Source organism: Eretmochelys imbricata, chromosome 10 (genome assembly GCF_965152235.1).
Source record: "Eretmochelys imbricata isolate rEreImb1 chromosome 10, rEreImb1.hap1, whole genome shotgun sequence".
NCBI classification, from domain to species: domain Eukaryota; kingdom Metazoa; phylum Chordata; order Testudines; family Cheloniidae; genus Eretmochelys; species Eretmochelys imbricata.
In genome coordinates, this window is record NC_135581.1 from 66,398,430 (window position 1) to 66,403,349 (window position 4,920).

The 4,920-nt window shown below is 40.5% G+C and overlaps 1 non-coding gene across 1 annotated transcript; it reads left to right on the top strand.

Annotated features, from left to right (window-relative positions):
* Positions 1 to 739: 739 nt before the first annotated feature.
* TRNAV-AAC (transfer RNA valine (anticodon AAC)) lies at positions 740 to 812 on the top strand. The gene has a single exon. It is a non-coding gene; the product is annotated as a tRNA-Val (tRNA).
* Positions 813 to 4,920: the final 4,108 nt, after the last annotated feature.

Consider the following 4,920-nt stretch of genomic DNA (forward strand, 5'->3'; position numbering starts at 1 on the left):
GTTTTATTTCTTCCTCTCTGCAATGAGTTTGACTGGCACCATTGCAATAAACTGGCTACTGGCATAAAGGTTTGGGAGAGTTCAGGATGCCCATAGCAGCTGTGCTCTCTGTGCCTTTGTTATTCTCAGGAATGAGATATTATCAGGACACAACAGGGAGCTATAAGCATTGGGATATTTTTTCTCACTGACATCCAATCTGGTAAGTAAACACCACCAGCATCCCTTCAATCTATCAAAAGCACATTCAACTGTCATCCTGCACGTGCTGAGCCAGAAGTGCTGTCAAGATGGCCAGCATATGGCTTCATGAGCCACGGGTGGGCTAGGTCCCCCAGAATCACTATTGTCATTTAGTCGTTGCCAATGGTATTCCCTAAGTCAGGAAAGACTGTCCCTGTTTGCCACTTTCTGGACAGCCCTGTGTTCTTAATAATGTGAGTGTCATGCATCTTCCCTGACCAGTTCATACTGATACTGGCGAAGTGTCCCCAGTGATCCACCAACACTTGCATAACCATAGAAAAGTAGCCCTTTCTGTTAAGGTACTCGGTGGCAAGGTGCCAAAATAGGGGTATGTGTGCCCTCTGTCACCCTGCTGCAATTCAGGAACTCCATTGCTGGAAGTCCATCCACTATGTCCTGCATGTTGCTCAGAGTCACAGTCTTGCATAGCAGGAGACAAGTAATGGCCCTACACACTTGAATGACAACAGCCCCCACTGGGGATTTTCTGTGGGTTTCTGTAGTGTAGTGGTTATCATGTTCGCCTAACACATGAAAAGATCCTGGTTCGAAACCAGGCAGAAACACATGCCATGGCTTTTGCCAAGATGGTCAAGGATATAACCCCATGCTCCTGGTGTCCCTAATCCTCCAACTGCTAGAAGCTGAGAATGGATGACAGGAAATGGATCACTCAAAATTTCCCTGTTCTGTTCATTCCTCTGAAGCATCTGGCACTGGCCATTGTCAGAAGATGGGATACGGGGCTAGATGGGCCATTGGTCTGACCCCGTATGGCCGTTCTTACGCTCATCTGGATTTTCCAGCTACCAAATGATTCCTTGCTGGCTGGTAGCAATCCAGCGTTTCAAACTTCCAGAGTGCGATCGCTACTTGCTTCTCCACTGTCAATGCAGTTCTCATTCTGGTGTCCATGCACTGGAGGGCTGCAGTGAGCTCGGCACACAGATCCAGGATTCTAGCCTTTCAAATCCAAAAGTTATGCAGCCACTGCTCATCATCCCAACCCTGCATTATGATACGATCCCACCAGTCAGTGCTCATTTCTCAGGCTCAGAAACAGCGCTCCACCATCTGCAGCTGTTATGTGAATGCCACCAACAATCTTTAAATTGCTGGGGGACATAGTGAAAAAACAAATTGTCCTCCAAGAAATCATCATCCATTTTAAATTTTATCAAAATTGGTTGATAAATAAAGGAGATATGGGAAAAGAAGATTCTCTCTAAATATAGACATTTTCGTTCAAATATGACAAAAATACAGTATACACATCTGGCTACACAAATACCCTTACACTACCCTCACCCTTCACTAATTGTTCATTATTGACAGGCGGGAGGCCAGGGCTGAGAAAAAAAATGATAAATTGCACTTGTAAAATTAGTATTTCTACAAGTAAGTCTGCTATCAGTCTCCTAAAGCAGTGTCTTGTTGCCCAGATGCCACTGGTAAAATTCTGACCGTGCCTTCGTGATTCATTTAAACAAATAAATAATCTCACTGCTGATAAAATTGGGGGAAAATGTGAGGTCGGAGACGGCAGTGTTGTGAAGCAATCCTGCCAAGCTTATACTCGTATGTTAGTGTGTTTTCTTCTTTTGACCTGGACATACGTACAACTGTGTATTTTATTGTTCATGCCGCTTTCAGCTTCATATGCTATCCATGCTTCACATGATCGAGTTTGCAGGTGATCAATCATCTTACGGACTTGGGTCGAGTGGATCTTGAGGAGAATAAATTTGTGTTGGCTTCCCTCCGTCAGTTTCGGGAACCTTCACAGTAAACAGAGAATGCTGACGAAAGGGTAAATAGAGGGTTTTGAGAGAAGTGAAGGAAGATATACAGATGTAAGTAGAGTCAGGATGAGCTCTACCCTGACATCTGGTGGCGAGTCATGGTGGGTTGTGGAAAAGAACTTCAGGGGCTGATCTCAGTTGCATAGGCACACCCATCCTGCCTAGATGGTCACTTTGGCGGCTGTGGGAGCCCCAGTTTCTCTCTTATTGGGGCATTGGGCCATCTCCACCCAGGTTGGGAGGTAAAACTCTGCAGATAAACTTTTGAACTCTGGGGCTGCCCTGACCAGGGACAGAGACTTTTGGGTTGTTGGACTTTTGGGACTTCGGGTGATTTTGGGTTGCTGGATTCAAGAACCAAAGGGAAAGGACACACCCCAATTTGCTTGGGGTGGGTTTTTTTGCTCATGGGTTGTGTTATGAATCCTGTTGGTGGTGTTTCCCCAACATAATGCCACATTGTTTCTCTCTGTTATTAAAAGGTTTTTTGCTACACTCAGACTCTGTGCTTGCGAGAGGGGAAGTATTGCCTCTTGGAGGCGCCCAGTGGGGGTGGTACATATTTGTCCCAGGTCACTGAGTGGGGGCTCGAGCTGGTTTTGCATTGTGTTATTGGAATGGAACCCCTAGATACTGAACCCGGCCCTTGTTGCTGCCAACTCTGACGGGCAGAAGGGTTACACATATATATCAAAATATTCTGAGTACTTATGGTGAGCAAGTTATTGCAAACTATGTGCATATATGATTTATAGGCTATTAAAGCCTATAATATTCATTATATTTGCTTGAGTATAGTTAATTTTTCTCACTTTCTCAATACCAGTCAAGAGATTACCAGTCTTTTTTCTGGTAAATTATTTCTTTCTCTTTCATGCATATAGCTTGTTGTCACTCTGTATGTCCGAGGTGTTTACTCTAGATTAATTAGTGGTCCTGGGGGAGACAGAGGATAGAGAAGCAAATACAAAGAGAGATGTTTGCCTAGAAAAACGACTGGTGGTTTCTCCTCGCTGGGTTTGGAGCGCACAAGATAATATTTTATTATAGGTAGTATGCTATGTAAAAATTCCTATATAGACTTATAAATCTCATATCATATGTATAATACATTGTGTTTATATAGTATGGCAAATGAAAAATCCCAACAATTCATTGTTTCATAGCAAAAATTAAATCGGAATAAACATTTGTAAATATATTTTAATTATAGTCTGGATAAACGCTGTATTTCCCTAACAAAATTAATCAAACATTTTTTCCTTTATTCATATGAAAAGAAGGATAATTTTCCTTTTTCATGGTGTAAAAAAAAATTAGATATCCTCTCTTGTTTTCCTGTGAGAACACAGACAAAATAGCACTAACTTTCACAGAAATATCCTGGTAAAATAACACCTATTTTTGGCATACATATATATTAATAAAATATTATTTGTTGTATCGATATATAAATCTCAATATTTATAACATAAAATTAAATTTTTTACTGGTTTCAAAAAACCTTTCTGCTACTAATTTTAGTACCAATATTAAGTAATTCAGCATAACCTTCTATAAAAACAAAACAAATCATTTTATTAGAAAAATACAACCTGCATACAATTTTCTGATGGTTTGCTTATTACCTGGGGGTAATTCATAGCAATATAACTAATAGTTGAGCTTTAAGCTTGTGGGTTATCCGCATCCTATATCCTCTATTGCCTCTTGTATCCTCTATTGCCATCTTATATCCTCTAAGAGTCCCATTGCATATTCAGACAAGGAATTCCACAATTTAGATGCCCCAACAGAGAAGAAAAATGCCCTGAGAACTTTTCTAGTAAATTGTATTATTTACTGTAAATTTTTTTGTTTTGTATTTTTAATATTGTATTTACTTACTTACATATGCAATTAGTTCAAAGAATTTGTCTAAAATTTGTTTCTGTCATGATGTCATTACAGAGAGGGCTGCTGAAAATGAAGATATTATTCTATTTTTACAACTTCGCCTTTGTATATATGCAGATATAAAGCTTTGGTGTTTATATATTCAATATCCTTTCTGTGAAAGTAATAAATTCATTTTTTTAGGCTATCGGGCCTCTTACACTTGACATAATTAGGGCCTCAGAATGTCATAATCCAGCCCTGGTTATAACGCTGTAGTGCTCAAATATTGTTATAGCACAGGTTAGTCTTGCCTGCATAGATAGCACCAAATCTTGTTATAACTATCTTATTTAAGTTTTCAGCTTATAACAGTTTTTGATCCCTGCTACACAGGAAATAATGTGTTACACCAGGATCAGGGGCTACTTTCATGTTATAACGTGATCCCCCTAACATGGTATATTTTCCCATATAGAAAGATCCCTACAAGGCCTTTAAACTCTGTTGTAAATCCCATCTACACTGGCTGGTTAAATCAGTAACTGATTTAGTGTGAAATGGTCTTAAAGTGTTTTCTTAAAGCCAGATCAGTTAACACAGGGTCTAAAGGGGGCCTAAATATCTGAGTGTCCACAGCCAGATTTCTGACTATCTATCCTGAATTTGTAAGGATTGAGAATCCTCTCTGAAAGGGGTAAAACTGCATGTATTAAAACTAGCTTCTGCAGCCACGCAGAGAGCCTTTCTGGTCCACTTTGAATTGGGCAACATTGTGTGTGTGTAACCACCACAAGCATTCTGCTGCAGGAGGGGGGAGGGGAGCATTCTAATGTAATATCCGCCCCTTTTGTCTCCCCGCAGGAGGCCCTTGAAGTATAGAACAAAATAAATTCCCTCAACCCTAGCAATTTTCTCCACAGTAGATTAGCAGGCTGCAGACCTATGTTCTCTGGCTTTCTTTGGGCTTGTGCAAGCACACTGAGTTGCATAACAT